Raw genomic sequence first — 20588 nt, forward strand, 5'->3', positions numbered from 1 at the left:
ATATTTACTCTCTTTTTGTTGTCGTTGCTTCATTTCTTCTTTCTTGTGGTTCCTCCCATTGGTCCTAATTCTTCTTTAGAACATGGCTAGTGTGAAAATATGTTTAATAGGAACAAAATAAAAACATATATTTTATACTTCAGGTAGAGGATGGATGGTGTTATCTGGTTATTGTTTTAGACCCTTAATCATTTCCTTAACTCAGTAATCCACGGCAGGTGGGTGCCAGTATTTTCATCTCCCTCTTTTCTCTTTCTGGCTGCTAATCCACCGGAAATGACCTATGCTTTCCTGCTTGCTGTTCAAATATCTGGAACTGTTCTTGGCAAGGTTCATTATCACTAGTTACATTTCCCCCTCTTTATTTATAAGTGACTAACTCGGCTTCTCCAAGCAAGAGGCTATAGTTCTTTTAACTCTCAGGTGTCATTCTACCGTGGGTGTTATTTTGCTGTGAGTTTGTACATGAAGATAAGCTTACTCATTCCTGCATTACTCATGATGACTAGACAGTGCTATAGGGGAATAAGCAAAGCAAGCCAGGAGACTGAAGGCCTAGCTCTGATTCTGCTGCTTACTAGCTAGGTGACTTTGTGCTCTTTGGGACTCAGTTTCCTTATCTAGCAAAATGTAAACCAAGGGAGGAGGGTGTTGAACTAGAATCTAGACCATCTCTAAGGTCTCTCCTATTTCTAATGTTCTATTAAATGAGGAACCTTGTAAGAAAAAAGCTTTTGCTTATTTCTACCCTTCATGATTTCTGTTCTTTCTTGTCAATACATAGGATTTTGTTTTTTGCATCTCTGATACATTTATCCTATGATATTATGTATTACAGTATCCATGATTGTATCCTATCACCTTACAATACTATAAATTCTAGGAGGGAAGGGATCATGTTTTATCTAAACTCCTCCAGAGTCTCCAGACTCTAGCTTACTGCTTAACACTTAGTAGGTTACAGATGCTTAATAAATGTTAGTGTTAACACCACCTTTGGGTCTCCTTCCCCACACCAACTTGCATTCATGTCTGTCTGTCAAGAGACAGACAGTTATTCCAAGGGTTTGTACTAAAAGCCTTCATCTGTGTGTTCATCTTTAATAGTCAGCCGGGTAACACAATTAGCTCAAAGCAAAGGCATTTATTTGCTCTCTCTCTCTCTCTCTGTCTCTGTTTCTGGCTCTATTTCTCCCCACCTTTTATCTGTCTCTTTGTCTCTGTCTCTGCTGTCTTTGTCTCTTCTCCCAATCTCTATCAGTGTCTCTCTTCCCTTGCCTTTCCTTACCCATCATATGTGAGAGTTAACTGATCTCATTCTCTCCTAATTTTTTTTATGCTATGACTTTATAACTTAGAGGTTATTGAGTTATATGACATAAGATGCTGGTTTAAATTTATAGTCTTTTTCTAAAGCAACTCATACTAACTCTTTGTTATTCTAATGATAACATTTAATAATTAAATATAACAAGCATTTCTTAAGTTCTTCCAATGTTCCAGGTATTAGGCTGGGTTCTAGAGACACAAGAACAAAAGTCAAAACAATCCTTGTCCTCATGGAGTTTATAGTTAATTAAAGGGAACAACAAACACACAGCTAAATAAATACAAAATGAATACAAAGTAGTTTTTTAGGGGGGAATGCTAACAAATGAGGGGTTAGTCAAGTAGAAAGAACGACAATGATTAACAGATGAACAGTTCAAAATTTGCATTGTGATTGAATGCTAGAGTCAGCAAGGCAGCACAGTAGATACAGCACTGGGCCTGAAGTAAGGAAGACCTGGGCTCAAATTCAGCCTTAGACATTTACTAGTTGTGTGACCCTGGGCAAGTCACTTAAGCTCCCTCTGTCTCAGTTTCTTCAACTATAAAATGGGGATAATAATAGCACCTGCCTCTCAGGATTATTGTGAGGAACAGATGAGATAATATTCGCAAAGCATTTAGGACAGTTCCTGGTACAGAGCAGGTGATTAATAAATGCTTATTTCTTCCCCAATGAGATCACCCATAAATCAATTTAATTGACAAGTTATTTATTAAGTATCTACTACGTGCTAGGTGGTGATGTGGAGATACATGTTTAAAGATGAAATAATTCCTAATGAAGGAGATAAGAAGTATGTTTAGAAGTACATACAGCATGAATATAAAGTGAATAAATATAAATAAATACAAATAGTTAAATGCAAGGTAATTTGAGAGAGTGGTAGGGCGATATTGGAGCCAGCAGAGTAAAATGAGAATGGATTGTAAAATTTTTAGCATATTTACATCTCAGAAATCCCCAAACGCTACACATAAGGACTCGATTTATTGTTTTATTGGTTGTCTAGATTTAAGAAATAATACAAATAAAACTTAGAAGTGTGTAGTATATATATTTTCCCCTGGAAAGCTACTTGTTAAACATTTACCCACATGCCTCTGGGGAAGGGCACAGGCAGTTGGGGAAATCAGGAAAAGTTTCATGTAGAAGATGGTAATTGAACTTCATTTGAAAGGAAGAGAAGGACTCTATGAAGCAAACGTAAGAAGAGAATGTATTCCAGGTGTGCAGGGTAGCCAGGGCGAAGGTACAGAGATAGGAGATGGAGTTCGTGGGGTGAGGAACATAAAGAAGGTCATTTTGGCTGGATTACAGTTTGTGGGAGGGGGAATAATGTCCAGAGAGGTTGAAAAGAGAGTTTGGGACCAGGTTGTGAAAAGCTTTATATAAAAGGTCTATTGATTGAGTTCAGTGCTTAGGCTGATCTTATCAAGAATACAGATTTGCAAAGGCCACTGCAGTGGTCCTTTTTCCAGCCCTAGCCTTCCTCTTCTCAAAATCCAATGTAATCTCTCATGGTCTGTGTTGCTGTCCATGGGCAGGGCTGACTAGCTGCCATTGGGTTAGACCTCATCACTTCAGAGGAGTCCAGCAATGTCCAGCGAATGGTCAGTGAGGTAGCTGGTTCTGAAAGATGATAGGACTGTCTTAAGGAGTGGGGCACTGCTAGGTTATTGCTAGACCTTTCTAGTACCTATGTTCATGGGATTGTCCTCAAGATGGCTCCACATTTGTTGGCACAATGTGAGGTGTTCAAGGTTGGAAGCACAAATCAAAGGATTTAAGAATGCTTCTTTTATCTTGTGTATATAGTGCTTTGGTATACATAACAAATCCTGTTCTGTCAAGTATATAGGCTATCACTAATTACATTAGGGTCAGATTAAATGCTACACACTGTTGGTTTCTTCTAACTATATGCCTTAAATTTTTTTCCAATAAAAAATTTTATTTTCTTTCCCTCCTACCTTCCCCAACTGAGAAAAGACTTTCATAATAAATATGTAGAATTGTGCAAAAGAAATTTCTGCATTCTATCTATCTATCTATCTATCTATCTATCTATCTATCTATCTATCTATCTATCTATCTATCTATCTTAAGTACAACACTTCTTTGTCAAGAAACGGGCAGTGGAGTTCATCCTCAGTCCTCTGAAATCCTGATTGGTTGTTGCATTGGTCAGAGTTCTTAAGTCTTCCAAAGTTGTTTATCTTTATGATTTTTATAAGTTGTTCTCATGATTCTGTTCATTTCATTCAATATCAGTTCTCATAAGTCTCCCCAGTTTTCTCTGAAATCTTCTTCATTTGTAATTTCCTATAAGACAATAGTATGCCATCAAATTCGTATGCCATAATTTGTTCATCCATCTGATAGATATTCCGTTAGTTTCTACTTCAAAAAGAGCTTCTATAATTTTTTTGGGGGGGTTATAAAGTCCTTTCCCTTTTTCTTTACTCTTTTGTGTATATGGATCCTTTTCCTCTTTGAGGAATGCAGTATGGTGGTATGCAGTTGGGTGACATTTTGAGATTACCTCTAAATTGATTTCCAATTCACAACTCTGCCAATAGTGCATTAATGTATCTCCCCCAACATTTATCATTTTCCTCTTTTGTTAACTTTTCAAATTGGAAGGGAACAAGGCATAACCCAAGAGCTGCTTCAATGTACATTTCTCTAATTGGTAGTGATTTAAAAAATGTGGCTGTTGATAGCTTTCCCAGCCTGATTGCCAAAGGGGGTCCATGACACAAGAAAGGATTAAGAACCCTTGGTCTAGAATGATAAACTAAAATGTATTTTTCTCTTCAAACAAGGCTTTTTATGGAATTTGTTTTTTGCATGTGAGATTCCATGGCTGTGATTCAGAGAATACTAAGGATTCAAGTCATTAAATGCTCTAGCCCTGGTACCAGTGTGTTGTTGTTGAGTTGTTTCAGTTGTGTCTGACTCTCCATGACTCCATTTGGGGTTTTCTTGGCAAAGGTACTGGAGTGGTTGGCCATTTTCTTTTCTAGCTCATTTTACAGATGAGGATGCCATAGTACTGGTATATTCCCCCCAAGGGACAAATTTAGGAACAGATCATGGAGGGCAGGGCTTTCATAAAGACAGTTATGAATCCCACAGGCACGGAGGAGAAATTACCGGAAATCCTTTTTTTCCATCTATAGCTGATACTATGCTATTTATTCAAGGTGATGGTATTCTAAATTCATTCTCATCTCTCCAATGTCTCATGGTCCTTCCATAAACCTGCTATTAGAGGTTGATATCTTTATAATACAGAAACCATCAAGGATGTATATGTGTGTCTGTATGTGTATACACATATATGTGTATGTATGTATGTATGTATTCTTCTTACATCCTTTCTTGTCAGTTGAAGTAAAAAAAGTTAAAAACAAATAGAGTCTTCAGAGGCCTCTTCTGGCAGCATAGTAGAAAGAATGGTGTTGGAATCATGAGACCTGGCTATGGAGTGGCGCAAAATGAGACTGTTATTCTTCATAGGGTTGTGGTGAAGATCAAGTGAGATCACTTGTGTAAAGGGCTTTGTAAATGAAAGCTTTGTCGTCCAATTTTGAGTTAGAGGGAGCCATGGGGATTATCTAGTCAGGACCTTTTATTTTGCAGGTGAGAAAAGAGACCCAGAGAGGGAAGGTGACTTGCTTAGCAGAACACACAGTAAAGGTAGCAGAATGGGATTCAAACCAGGTGCTCTGACTCCATCCTCTACACTGTTCACTAGAGCACACTTGGGTTCCTTTGGATTGGAGTCTGAATTTTCATTCTTTTTTTTTTTTTTTTTTGCTTTTTGGAAGGTAGTTGGGGTTAAGTGACTTGCCCAAGGTCACAGGCTAGTAAGTGTTAAGTGTCTGAGGTTGGATTTGAACTCAGGTCCTTATGACTCCAGGGCTGGTGCTCTATTCACTGCATCACCTAGCCGCCCCCTGAATTTTCATTCTAAAGGTATGAGAAACATGGGCATGGGGCAATATATAAAAGGAGTTAAAGCTCCTCTCATTCAAACATCAGAAAAAATAAATGTGTACCTCCAGGAATAGGGGTTTTGGCTTTTAAAATAAAAGCTAAATTCATTTGCAAGTCAGAAGGACTCTGACAAGCAAGATCATGTCTCTCTTTGCAGTTAAAAATTAGCCATTTGAAGAGGTAGAGATGTATACAGCAGCTGTAGAGAAACAATGAGGCTATTGTCTGAGATGGTTTACCATTTTGCTGGCATGGTCCCTCAGCCAAAACCACTGGGTTTAGTTTTGCTTTTAATTTTTAAATCTGTAAATAAGTATATGCTTCTACATGATTTTCTACTTTGTTCATCTTCAGATTGTCTTCTTTAGAAAACAAACTGAGCAAACGCAATATAATTACAATAGGGAGGTTACTTTGATTTTTTTTTTTTTAAGCAATTGGGGTTAAGTAACTTGCTCAAGGTTACACGGCCAGGTGTTTCTGGGTGGGTGCTAAGTGTCCAAGCCCGGGATTCGATCTCCAGGTCTTTTCAACACTGGAGCCAGCGCTCTTACTCGCTGTGCTACCTGGCCACCCCTCTTTGATTTTTCTAAAGTAGGAGAGGGTTAAGGTTGCCCTTTCTTAGCAATAAATTAGGTGAAAAATGCTTCACATCTTACTGTGTTTTCATCAAGCAGGGTTAAGTGCCTGTCTGCCTCATTTTCCTGATCTGTAAAATGAGCTGGAGAAGGAAATAGCAAACCACTTCAGTATTTCTGCCAAGAAAATGACAAATGGGGTCATGAAGAGTCAGACATGACTGAAAACGACTGATTTTGATCAAGAAAAGATGATAAATTTAGCTACACTAGGAACCCATGTAGGGGATCCAGAGTGAATTTTTTTCTAGTGAAATGTGGAAGCTTAATATCCATGGAGACCCAATTTCAAGTTTCACCTGCTGGAGTTGACTGCTAAATTGTTTATGAAGTGTTTTAGCCCTAGGTCAGTGTCAGTCTCTCAGTGTTAATACTTGTTCAGATAACAGAGGGAGGATTATCTTCATTTCCTCTAGAGAAGCTTTGATCTGAAAAGACACACAAGTTCTGTATGCCCTCTAGAGAAGATTTTGCATAGTTGTTTGACATCTCCAAAAAGTTTTTTCACAACCAAGGTTTCCTCTTTCTCTGGGGCTGTGAAACACCCTGCTTACTTGGCATTTGGACCCACGTTATATCATCCTGTGCCTTCCAGAAGATGTGCTATTTTATGTAGGTTTTTGTCTCTGGCTCACCAGTGTCTGGCATGATGCCCAGAGCATACTGGGGGAGTTGCTTATTGAAAGCTTGGTGAATTGAATTGTTGAATGGGGCCATATAATGGGAGGTTGTTGGTGCAGAAGTGCAAAGGAGGGAAAGTTCTTAACTATGGCTGCTTGATTTTATAACTTGAGATCATTACGTTAGAATGAGGCCTTTCATAAATATCGTGGGTCACTGAGGTGACATGATCTCTGGCTTCCAGACCAGATCTGATCCAATATTAAATCGATTTTCATTATCTTGCTGAAATTTCACGTTTGATATTTGTCGGAAAATGGAGATTTTCTCTGCAATTGATATGCTGTCTGGGGCAAAAGAGGTGTCCTTCTGGACACGATGGGGAGGGTTATTCAAGTATTGGCATAGTGGTGGAAGGAAGAATTAGAGAGGTATTTGAGGGATATTTAACTTTTAGAGAAGGGTGACATTACATGAGTTGTTCAGTCCTTTCAGACCCATTGACAGAGATACTGGAATGATTTGCCAGTTCCTTCTCCAGCTCATTTTATAGATGAACAGAGGCAAACAGGGTTAAGTGACTTGCCCAGAGTTACACGGCCAGTAAGTATCTGAGGTCAAATTTGAACTCAGGTCTTCCTGGCCCCAGGCCTGGTACTCTATCCACTGTGCTATCTGCCCTTGTAAATAGTACAAAGTTATGTGTTCAAGGTTACGAGTTCTACAGATGTGGCAAGAACTCATGAGTATGCTAGTAAAAATGACCAACATCAGAAAAGCTTTGTGTCCAGATCAAAGGAGTGGGAGTCAAGAAAATGGAGTTCCATCATTTACTGTTTCTCTTACTGCAACAAAACCAACAAACCCTGTCTTATAATTCTGGCCATCTGACTGGGTAGGACAGTATGGAGTAAATCATGAGTCATATGACACCCTTTGTGCTGGTTTATGGGCTGCTCTGAGTTGGGGATCCTTGTATACACATATAGACATGGAGAAAGCCCCATATTTGAATCACTAGATTCATACCCATTCAAAGGCATAGTGTGTAAACTCTGTCCTTTAAGGGACTGTGAGTTCATGCTTGACAGCAGATGCTGTTTTTTATCTTTTTTTTTTTCCTATTCCTAGTGCTTAGCACATAGTAGTACAATGCTGACCCATAGGAGGCACTTAATAAATGCTTGCTGACTTGGTTTGACTGGACTGATCCATTTAATTTTACATAGGCTACTAGAAAGGTCATGAATTCAAAGTAAAAGACACTTAATTAAACAGCATAGTAAATTAAAGGACAAAATGAGATCTGCCCCATACCCATAAGGAGCACAATATTCCATAGGTCCCACATCTCCCATACCATCTAGGGGGAAGTGCACACATGCAAGACCACACGTGGCCAAGGAACATACATGGAGGGGCACACGTGCAGGAACACGTATGGCCAATGCACAGTGGTGCCTGTTTCTGGTTCGGCAGAGGTGGCAGCGGCCTCTCAGGATGTCATTGTGCTGCCTTCTGCTGGACATTGGGTTTCTGCTCCCTTCTGGCTGTCCTATCATCTCTGCTAGCATCTGGCTGCAGTATTTGCTAAGCCTCCCTCGCTGGGCATCTGTTAATACTTAGCTTGTTTATACCATGTGTTGCTCTCTGCCACCATCTGCTGGGGGGCATTGGCTAATTTCTAGCGAGGGCTAAAGTTCTTTTAGTTCACAGTTTAAGACGAGGCAGCTAGAAAAAGCAAACAGATGTTCTTAGGTGAAGACTATCTGCCCTTTGATTTGGTTTTCTCCTACTGCCAAAGCTTCTTGCTGGTACTAGCTCTTTGAATTGGGGGCTAGAAAATTATTTTTAACTCCTTCTAAATTCCTGATTATCAGTCTATGTTTCATCTATAAGTATACATGAGAAGCTAGGTGGAGTGGTGGATGGAGTGACGGGCTTGAAGTTAGGAAGATTTATCTTCCTGAGTTCAAATCTGACCTCAGATACTTCCTAACTGTGTGACCCTGGACAAGTCACTTAACCCTGCTTGCCTCAGTTTCCTCATCTGTAAAATGAGCTGGAGAAGGAAATGGCAAACCACTCCAGTATCTCTGCCAAGAAAATCCCAAATGTGGTCATGAAGAATTGGACATGACTGAAAATGACTGAATAGCAACAACAAATAGGTATGCATAGAACATAACTGAGTGTTCTGGCACCCCTAGCCCGTATTAGTTCTATGTATATCTGTGGTCCTCTCAAACCATTTCAGAGAGTCTACCTAATGGAACCACTAAAGAGCTACTTGGGCCTAGGCAATAAGGCTTACCCATACTGCATTCAGTTAACATGCAAAGAAACCTGAAGGCAAGAACAAAAAGGCTAGGTAAAGCCATCAAGGTTATGAGTCTCTGTTTTAGATAATTTGTTATACACTTTTGCCTTTATTATGTGTGTATGCCAGCAACAAAATCACTTGTCTTTTTAAAAAAGTAAGCATTATATCTAGAACAAAAGTGCTAGTCTTTTACAGATATACAGTTTAATTAGATGACACATTAACTTTTGATTATAGTGACCGTATAGTATCTTTAATATTTTACCTCTTATCATAGGTAGTGAGAAGAGGAGGTCAGAGGAAAAAGTACAATAAGTGAGGTTTTAAAAGGGCTATTTCTAGCAGTTAGTACAATAGTAGTCTTGATTTAGAAGAAGAATGGACTTTGGGGAGGGGACACTGATGTGGGTACTAGTCAATGAGTCAATCAACAAGAATTTATTAAATACCTACTTGGCACTAGGCACTCTGCTAAGTGTTGGAGATACAAAGAGCACATGGTCTAATGGAGACAGCCACATGTAAACAGCTGTGGGCAAATAGGATAGACAGGGTAAGTGGGAGCTGACCTTAGAGGGAAGGTACTGAGCTGAAGGAAGACTGGCAAAGCCTTCTTGAAGAAGGTGGGACTTTAAATGAGGGTGGGAGGAAACCAATGAAACTCAGATTCAAAGGGGAGGAGGGAAAGAGTTCCAGGCCAGGCACAGCCAGTGAAAATGCATGGAGTTGGGAGCTATAGTGCTGTGTTTGAGGAATGTCAGGGAGGCCTATGTCTGTGGATCCCAGAGTATAATGAGGTGGTGTGGAGGAGGGGGTAGAAGGTGTAAGAAGGCTGGAAAGGTTGGAAGGGTCCAGTTTGTGGAAGGGACAGGCACGTTATTGATGCAAATTGTTTTTAGACATTTTTTTTTTCCAGTTTTGCCAAATCTAGCTTTAATTTTAACTTATAGGTTTTCAAAGGGCTTAATATCAGAAAAATTTGTCATTTGCTGAAATGTGTTTATCTCCATCAATTGATTAAATTCTTCTCTTTTAAAAATATCATTTATTTGTTTACATCATACTTTTCTTTTTAAATTTTGAGTTCAGAGTCTATCTTTCTCTCTCACCCCTCCCCTGTACACTGAGAAGGTATACAGACAGGGTTACATACCAGTTAACGCACAGTGTGAAGCACCTCATCTTTAGAGGTGAGATAGCTTAAGCAAGAGAAAAAGCCCCTGGGGTGGCTAGGTGGCGCAGGGAATAGAGCACCGGCCCTGGATTCAGGAGGACCTGAGTTCAAATACGGTCTCAGACACTTAACACAAAAAAAACTAGCCGTGTGATCTTGGGCAAGTCACTTAACCCCAACTGCCCTCCAAAACAACAACAACAAAAAGCAAAAAAAGAGAAAAAGCCCCAGATTTCATCCAAGGAGAAATTCTCCAAAGTCTGCAGTATAGTAATCTGGGGATAGGGACGCGACCAAGATGCCAGCTTCTCAACATGTCTTCCTCTACACTCTTTTCAAGGATCTAAAGAGAATCTGCTACCACATGTCTTCTCTCTTGAAGCTAGAGGACACCAGGGTCTTTCTTTTCGCAAGCCCTGGCCAACTCTACCTCTTATTTAGGCATAGATCATTAAATAATCAGTCTCCGACCATGAGGAGAGTCTTATGTAAATGACTTTGAACTGCAGGTCACATCTTTTCCCATTAGTTTTTTCCGCTTGGACCATCATATAATTTGTCATATACTTATAAAACCTTGTGAACAATGTTTTCATGGAATAAAACAAAATTTTATCTTTGCATATAGTTTCTACTGTTTTACTTTACTGAAGAAAGATTTTTCAGAATTTATAATTTAGTTGTCATAAAATTCCAAGAGAAGAGAGTGTGTCTTCAATTTGGGGGATGTTATAACTTCTGTTTTTGCTATACCTTCTCAGTAAATACTCTTACACTGTATTTACATATGTAAATATGTAAAAGGAAGTTAATGTCATCTGGTTGATTGATATTTGTAATGCACACTGGATTGGGGTTAGTGAGTACCTGATGGGAGAATCCCCACTCAATTGCCCCTAGGAACAGGGCCCATTAGTAGAAGTGGGAATTGGGGAAGGTGATTTAATGTAATTTAATGGTATAGGGAACTCCCTTTATTAATGTAGATCAACTTTGTACACTTAGAGAGCTGTCTGAGGCATGGAGATATGAAGTGACTTGCCCAGGGTCATGTAGCTTGTGTCAGAGGTGGGATTTGAGCCCAAATTTCCCAGGATGAGGGCAGCACACATCCATGTGCAATGCTGCCTTTCCTCTGGGGGAGGGCATTAGCGACTAGAGGGACTGGGATAGGTTTCCTATAGGAAGTGACATTTGAGCTGAGCTTTGGAGAAAGCTAGGGATCTCATAAGGCAGAGGTGAGAAGGGAGTACAGTCTAAGCCCAATGTCTGGTCTGTGCGCAACATGGAGACAAGCAATAGAATCTTATATGTGGAAAGCAGCAAAGAGGCCAGCTTAATGCATGAAGGGAGATGATGTGCAATAAGCCTGGGAAAGGTAGGCTGCAGCCAGATCATGAAGGGCTTTAAAAGTCAAATAAGGAGTTGGTTTTTAAATTAGAAATAAGAGGGAGGCACTAGGACTTCATGAATAAGGGAATGACAAAGTCAGTTCTATGTTTTAGGAATATAAATTTGGCAGCTGCGTGGAGGATGGATTGACGAGGGGAGAGGCTGGAAGCTGGGAGACCAAACAGGACACCATCACAATCATGCAAGTGAGAGGCAATAAGGGCGTCATCAGGAGTGGTCATCATATGAGTGGGGAGAAGGGAGGCATGTGCGATACATTGTGGAGGCAGAGTTGACAAGGCTTGGCAGCTGATTTGATGTAAGGAGTGAGGAGAGGGTTACTCCAATGTCATGAACCTGAGTGACAGGTAGAATAGTGATACTCTTTACAGAAATTGGGAAGTAAGGAAGAGAAGGTTGGGGGGGGGGGCAGAGGAGAAGGAATATGGAATTTTGGAGAAGACAGAGCCAAGATGGCAAAGCAGCAGAAAGCAATGTAGCTAAGCATCCCTCCATAAAACTCCAGACAGGTGTGCAAAATACACCACACCAAGTCCTAATGGGGAAATCCAGAAGACATGTGCCACCCAGGTCAATATAGACAGAGAGAGAAATCTGTGGACATTGGGGATGGGTCAGTGCAGGAGCATACTGCCAGGCAAGTACTCCAGAGCCTAGAGAGAGGCTGTGCACCCAGACAAAGGAGGTCCTAGACCCATATCAGGGTACCCCGAGACCCATTCTAGGGTACTGAGGTGGGGACAAGCACCAACTGTTAGTTTTATCATCCGCTACCCAGTTTTGGGCCATAGACTTAGGGCATACTGAGAAGGGGACCTGCACCCAGTGATGGTATTCCCAGGTAGGGAGGCACTAGGCTGCTGCTGGTGTTTGTCTTTCAATCTTGAAGAGGACCATGACATCAGGGAGGTGATGCCATGACATGCAAGTGAATGATGGAGGACTGTGCAAAGTCACCAGCCTCACTTTCTCCTCTGGACCCAGGGTCCAGTGGCCAGATGTGGATCAGGACAACTGGAGATGGCCCAGGATACAGTCAGTGTACTGAGAAAGGAGAAGGTTCAAAAGCAAGCATCAGCTCAGACTCCAAGAACAGAGGGAGGTCTCACTTCCAGCATCTAGCCCAGGCTTCTGAGGAATTGGGCCAAAGGAGAGGATACAGTTCTATCCCAGTGAATCAGGAGAGTTTCTTGCTGGCTGACAAGGGCTGAGTCCAGCAGCATTCTGCTGGTTTTCTAACTGAAGCCCCGGACATGAACTTGCAGAGCTCAGACCATGTGAACAGTAATCAGACTTTGCCTTGGATCAGCCTCCCTCTTTGGGAGCTTGGAAAGCTTACAGATCCTCAGCCTGACCCTGAGTCCTTGGAATAACACAGCACTCAATACCCTAAGAGAGCAGCAGCAGGATCAGCCCAGACTGGCCCTTCAGAAAAATGGTAGAGCCCAGCCTTAATATGAAGCCTGAAGTCAGGAAACAAACATAAGAATTCCTTTATAAAGCGCTATTATGGCAGCAAGGAAGGTCAAGACAGAAACCCAGAAGAATAGAGTGACTCCAAAACATATCTATAAGCAAAGCCTCATAGAAAAAGATAAACTCTGGGCACAAACTCCACGAGAATTCTTAGAGGAAATCAAACACTAAGAAATAGAATTAAAATACTTTTGTCAATGAAATGAGAATATTAGAGGGGAAAATTGGGAAAAAAATGAAAGTGATTAAAAAAAGTATTGGAAAGGGAATTAATAATTTGACACAAGAGGTATAAAACCTTACCTAAGCAACAAGCTCCTTGAAAATTAGCATGAACCATATAGTAGCTAATAACTCTATGAGACAACAACAAATATTAAAAGGAAGTCAAAAGACTGAAAAATAGGAGAAAAGGTAAAATATATAATAGCAAAAACAACTGATCAAGGAGAAAAAATTTAAGCATCATTATACTATCTGAACTCCACCAAAAAAAGAGCCTAGACATAATTTTTCAAGAAGCCCTAAAAGAAAACTATCCAGATCTCTCAGAACCTGAGGACAAAGTAGAAATAGAAAGAATTCACGAGTTACTTCTTGAAAGAAACCCCAAAATGTAAACTCCCATGAACATGGTAGCTGAAATCCAGAGCTTCCAGGTCAAAGAAAAATATTGCAAGCAACCAGAAAGAATGAATTGAAGTACTTCAAAACCATAGTCAGCATCCCACATGATTTCACAGGTGCCACTTAAAAGGAGTGGAGAGCTTAGAATGAAACATTGCCCAAAGCAAAGGCTATGGGCTTACTGTGAAAAAATATTTACCCAGCAAAACTGAATATAATGCTACAGGGGGGGAAAATGGACCCTTAATTAAACAGGACTTCCAATCATTCTTTTTTTTTTTTTTTTGGAGGAGGGAAGGCAGGGCAATTGGGGTTAAGTGACTTGCACAAGGTCACACATCTAGTTTTTTGTGTTAAGTGTCTGAGGGCAGATTTGAACTCAGGACCTCCTGACTCCAGGGCCAGTGCTCTATTCATTGCACCACCTAGCCACCCTCCTATCATTCTTAATGAAGAGATGAGAGCTATAAACACAAGAATTAAGAGAAACACAAAAAGATAAACATGAATAAACAATGGTTTGGGACTAAACAAAGATAAACTGTCCCCTCTGAACCTTATCATTATCAGGGAGTCTGATTGGACAAGATGTAGAAGTGGTTTTGTTATATCTGGATGATCCTAAGAGAAGAATGGTAAGAGGGTAAGAGGAGCAGACTGGAAGGGGCAGAAGTGAAAGCAAGGTTAGGGAAAACTATCTCACATAATTGAGGTTCACAAACAGATATCTATACAAACTAGGAGGAGGAGGTGGGGTGGGATGGAGCAGCAGACATTTCAATATTACTCTTATCTGAACTGGTTAAAGGAAGGAAGAACACACACACAGGTGGATATTTCACTCAATAGGGAAACTGGAAGGGAAGGGGAGAAGGGTGAATTAGAGGGAGAGTAAATTAAGGAAGTGATTAGTCTTAAACAAAACAAAGTCTAACTAAGGATATACAAAAATATTGAGGGTGCAAAGAATAGGAATCTGAGGTGGTGTCCATAAGATGGGGAATGGATGAACAAATGGTATATGAATGTGACAGAATACTGTAGAGCTGTTAGAAATGATGAAGGCGATGGTTTTAGAGAAACCTAGGAAGACTTGTATGAATTGATGCAACGAAGTGAATAGAACCAGGAGAGCAATTTATACAATGACAACAATTTGGTGAAGGTAAACAACTTTGAAAGAATTCACTATTCTTATCAGAATAATGAACAACCATGATTCCAGAGAATTAATGCTACCTATCTCCTGACAGAAAAGTGAAAAGACCCAGAGTGCAGAAATGAGATACATTTTAAAAACTGTTTTAATTGACTATACATATTTGTTTTTGGTTTTGTTTTTTGCTTTTTGGAGAGCAATTGGGGTTAAGTGACTTGCCCAAGGTCACACGGCTAGTTTTTTGTGTTAAGTGTCTGAGTCCAGATTTGAACTCAGGTCCTCCTGACTCCAGGGCTGGTGCTCTATTCACTGCGCCACACTAAACATATTCGTAATGAGCTTTGTTTTTCTTTTGTTCTCAATAGGGAGGGGGTTGGGATGAGCTGTGGGAAGGCAAAGTTTTGATGATTAAAAGATGTATAATTAAGAAACAAAACAAAAGAGTACATAGAAAAAGGGGGGAAATGAGTTCTGTCTTGGACCTGTTAAGTTTGTGTTGCTGATGAATACCCACTTGGAGATATGCCAAAACAGGGAAGACATAGAATGTTAAAGTTACTTTAGGTACCAAGTGACTTATGTGGATTTGATAACTGTATACTTCTGGTGACTGCATAGTGTGAAATGTACATTTCTCATGTAGTTTTTTTTTTTAAGCAATTGGGGTTAAGTGACTTGCTCAAGGTTACACGGCCAGGTGTTTCTGGGTGTGGTGCTGAGTGTCTGAGCCCGGGATTCGATCTCCAGGTCATCCCAACACTGGAGCCGGTGCTCTTACTCGCTGAGCCACCTGGTCTCATATAGTTTTATAAAAAATCAGAATTTTACTTGGTAAGGGACAAACAGGAGTAGGGAACCTGCGGCCTCAAAGTCACATGTGGCCCTCTCAGTCCTAAAGTGCAGCCCTTTGGTGGAATCCAAACTTTAGTGACAGGGTCTCACTTGAGGACCTAGAGGGCCACATTTGGTCTCAGGACTGCAGGTTCCCCATCCCTGGTTAGAATAGGAAAGAGAGATTGGGTCTGGATATTGATTTGAGAGTTGTCTATAAAAAGGTAATAGCTGAACCCATGGGAACTGATCAGATCACCAGAGAGGAAGTCTCAAGAAAGAAGAGGATGAAGGACAGAGCCCTGTTATATACCTTTGTATAGTGGATGGAATATGGAGGATAATCTGGAGAGAGAAGTGTAAAAAAAACCTAGAATGATGGAGTGTCTAGGAGGAGGGGATGGTCACATTTTTAAATACTGCAGAAGAGGAATAAATACTGAGAAAGACCATCAGATTTAAAAGGTAGTAGATAATTGGTAACCTTGGAAAAAGTAATTTGTCTTAGAACTTTCAAGTATGTGTGTGAGGCTCTAGAAAGAAGATAGTTTGAAAGAATTCAGCCCCTCTACCCACCAGTAAAATAGTTTATTGCTTTTGAGGAAAGAGTTGAGAAAAAGCTGGATGCTCTGGTCAGTGTTTTCCCTCTTAGTGAAGTTGCCTGTAATATTGAAGGTTGTCAATGACTACTGAGTGTTTAATGGAGATGGGTTTGCATATGTAGCCACTGTAATGTTTATATCCAACTCATCAATTTGTAAAGTGCTTGGCCCAGGGAAGGGAGTGGGGAGGGGATTCTGAGTATAAAAGGTGCTAGAAAAAATGCACAGGTTAAAACCTGTTTTGATTTTTTTTAACAGAGCCTGGGAAACCAATCATGAAATAAAAACCATACACTTTTAGGGTAGGGAGTGGGGGGAGGGAAAAAAAAGGAAAAAAAAAGAAAATTACATGATAATGTTATTATATATTTAAAAGAAATAGCAAGTTGTACATAACAGACTTGCAGTTTCATGTACAATTATCATTTTCCTATTCTACTATATTATGGAAATGTTTATTTAAGTTCAGAATAAGATAAATAAAAATTTAAAAACCACATACATTGCTAACTATGGATTTCTGTTTGGAAAGATGAGGATAAAATAACACATTGTTTCCTTGACAGTTAACAATGGTGCTATTATGAAAGCAGGCTAGACTAAAGGGTAGAATGCTAGACGAGAAATTAAGAGAGACCTGTGTTGTAGTCTTGGCTTTATCATTCATTGGATGTTCTCGGGAATGTCCTTTGGTTTCTTAGAATCTCAGTTTCTTTATCTAAAAATGGAGACAATAATCCCTGCCTACTTTCAAGAGTTGTTGTGAAAATCAAATGATATAATTTAAGGTGCTTTGAAAAGCATAAAAGGTTATACTAATGCCAGCTATTTATTTGTGTTATTTACCTCAGAGTTGGGAAAACCTGGATTTAGTTCTGTCTGATATATACTGGTTGTGTGGCCTTGAGCAATTCATTTAACCTCTTGGTGCTCAGAGTAGAAACTCTTAGAGGCTATGTATCAGCAATGCCATATTCAAAATGCCTATGGAAATTACAGATATGCTGATATAATTATCCATCACAAAATACATCAGGCTTGCCATATGGGGGAATAAGCTAGAAAATTTATTAAAATACCAAAAGACTGAGTCCCAAAACCAGAAAGTGAAAGCCATCAGAGTAGTTATGACATTGGCACAGGTAGATAAAGTAGAAAGCACCCACATTCTCAAGCCTTTAAAACAGAACAGGCTACCTCAGGCAAAGGTCCTCCTCTCCCCGCTCACAGCAACCACCCAGGGTCCAGGAAGCGTGCTCCCAGCAGCTCCAGCCCCTGGCAGTCCTCAGCAGGAGTCCTTAGCAGAAATCCTGGCTGACTCAAAAAGGGCTTCGCGCTGCCACCACCGCTGCCTCTGCTGCTGCTGCCGCCCTCACTGCCACTGCTAGCCACCGCAGGAACTCTAGCTTGGCTTCTGCTTCCTCTTGCTCCGCCCCTTCCTGCTATGTCAGCAAGTCCAATGGGGCATGGAAGATCTTTAAATCCCATAACCCTTACAGGCTATAACCTGGCAGAGTAGATGAGGACTTGTATTGGTAAAGGGAATCTCCCCAAATGGAGTTTCCTGTACAATACCAATGAAACCACAGGTCTAGGCCCTATTTCGTTGTTATTATTACTGCCACATATCATTAATTGCCTAATGGATACTTCAAATTGGATTTCCAGTATGTCCTAAACAACAAAAAAAGATAGAGAGAACAAAAGTATAACAGTTGTGAATTGCAGTTGTCAAAAATAACCTAGCAGAAGCATATGGAAGTATTTTTTCACATTTCTTTATATAAAATTTTATTAAACTTAAAATCTCTTTTTGGAAAAAAATTAAAAATCATATACAAACAGGCCATATACATGACAAACTGGAAAGGCCCTAAGATTAAGGAGGACTAGGAATGACTTCCTATAGAAGGTAGGACTTTAGTTGAGACTTGATGGAATCCAATAAAGGTAGGAGGCAAAGATGAGGAGGGAGAGGATTCCAGGCATTGGGCACTGCCAGTGAAAATGCATGGAGGTAGGGGCTGGAGTGTTGTGTTGGGGAACATAAAGAAGGCTAGTGTTGGCGGATCTTTGAGAACAAAGTGAAGATGTAGAGCAAGGGATGTAAGGTGTAAGAAGGCTGGGAAGGTAGGAAGGAGCCAGGTGATGGAGGTTTTAAATGCCAAAAAGGATTTTTATTTGATCTTGGAGGTACTAAAAAGTCACTGGAGTTTGCTGAAAAGGGAGCGACATGGTTAGATTTTGCATTTTAGGAATCATTATAATAGCTGAGTGCAATATGGATTGGTGTCAGGAGAATCTTGAGACCAGAAGACAACCAGCAGGCTATTGTGATTACCCAGGCATGAGAGGATAAGGGCCCGGATTTGGGTGTTTGCAGCATCAAAGGTGAGAAGGGGGCAAATACAAGATACGTTATGAAGGTAGATGCGACAGGGCTAGGGTAAGAGATTGGATGTGGGGGGTGAGAGTGCAGAGGCTGGATGATATCTTTGTTGCAAGCTTGGGTAACTAAGAAGACGGTGGTACTCTGAACAGCAATAGTGAAGTTAGGAAGATGGTAGAGTTTGGGGGGAGTAAAGATAACGAGTTCAGTTTTGGACGCGTTGAGTATGTCTTTGAGACATCTAAATGGAGATTTCTAAAAGGCAGTTGAATATGCAAGACTGGAGGTCAAGAGAGAGGTTAGCAGGGTGGCTAGGTGGTGCAGTTGATACTCTTCTTTCCTCCCTTTCTTCCTTCTTCCTCTCTTCTTTCCTTTCTCCCCTTCTTCCCTCTTTTCTTTCTTTCTCTTTCTCTTCTTCCCTTTATCCCTTTCTCTATCTTTTTGTCTTTCTCTCTTTCTTTCTTTTTCTTCCTTCTTTCCACTACTCACTCACCTTCACTCATGGTCCCTCCATCCCCAATAGATATTGTTCTTTGTAGCCAATAAATATAATCGAGCAAAACAAATGAATACATGGGCCATATGTGGTCCATCACCTCTCTCCTGAAAGGAGGATGGCTTGCTTCACCATCAGTCTTCTGAAGCCATGATTAGTCTTTCAAAGTTGTCTTCTTTTATACTACCATGTATTCTATTGTGTAATATTATTGTAACAAATACATTGTGTAACTTGTTTTTCTGCTTCTGCTCACTTCACTCAGCATCATCTCATGTAAGGCTTCCCAAATTCATCTGAATTTGTCATATTTGTTATTCTTATGGCATAGTAATATTCTGTTACATCCACATACCACAGTTTGTTCAGCCATTCACCAGTTAATGGGCACTCAATTAGTTTCCAATTATTTGCAACAACAAAAAAAAGTGCCAAAATATTTTTGTACATATGGTTCATTTCCTTCTGAATTTGATCTCTTTAGGGTACATCCCTAGAAGTGGAATTTCTGGGTCAAAGGGCATGCATAGTTTAGTGATTTTCTGAAGACATTTGGTAAATGTTTGTTGACTGATTATATTAATTTTACCATTTTCTTTCATAGAGTGACTCAACATGTGTGCTATGTAAATAATTAATAGTGCTTAGTAAATTTTGTTTAGTTCTCTATATTAATTTTAAACAAACGTGTTTCTTTGGAACTTGGAAGCTTATGGTTATAATGAACATTTATTAGACATTCATCTTATTCAGAATACAGAGGGAGAAATAGAGACTATTCCTGTTAAGTTTGTTGCTGTACTGTTTCTAAATCCTGTAATAACATAGCCATTTACATGGGCTGCATTGGGTTTAATCAATAAGTAATGATAACTCTATTGCCTTTGGTAAAGGATATTTTTGGCTTAATCAGTACCTTAGCTTGAAAGTTTGATATATACTTCCCTGTAGGAGATAAATTCAATTTTGAATAATCTATTAAGACTAGGTAGAGGGACAAGGAAGTTTACAGAAAAAAAATTAATCCAGATCATTTCAAGAACATTTAAGCATGAAATAGGAAAGGCAACAAATAGAAGAAAAATGGAAAGGATCTGTCAAGATTATTGCAAAAATCTTTCTCTATATTAATAACAAAGGAGTCACTACAGTTTGACTTTAATGTTAGTCTCTGATATTCTGGATAAGGAAATAGAAATACGGAAAACAAAGATGGGAAGAGAAGTTAGATTAGACCAAGAATATACAGAAGAGGTCCATGCTGCATTTTAGACAATTTTGAGGTTATTGATCTCTTTGGGGGTATCTATGCCTAGTGGTACCATCACTGCTATATACCCAGTTTAGTGACTGTGGGGGTATGGTTTGGAATTGCTTTCCAGATTGGCTAGCCTGATTTGTGACTCCACCAACACTGATGTGCCTGTCCTCCCACATTCCTGCCAACAATTGTAATTTTCCATTTTTGTCATCCTTGTCAATTTGATGGGCTGGAAGTAGAAAC

This window comes from Petaurus breviceps, unplaced genomic scaffold (genome assembly GCF_028583685.1).
Source record: "Petaurus breviceps papuanus isolate PSGF00001 unplaced genomic scaffold, PetGlider_PUasm1.0 172, whole genome shotgun sequence".
NCBI classification, from domain to species: domain Eukaryota; kingdom Metazoa; phylum Chordata; class Mammalia; order Diprotodontia; family Petauridae; genus Petaurus; species Petaurus breviceps.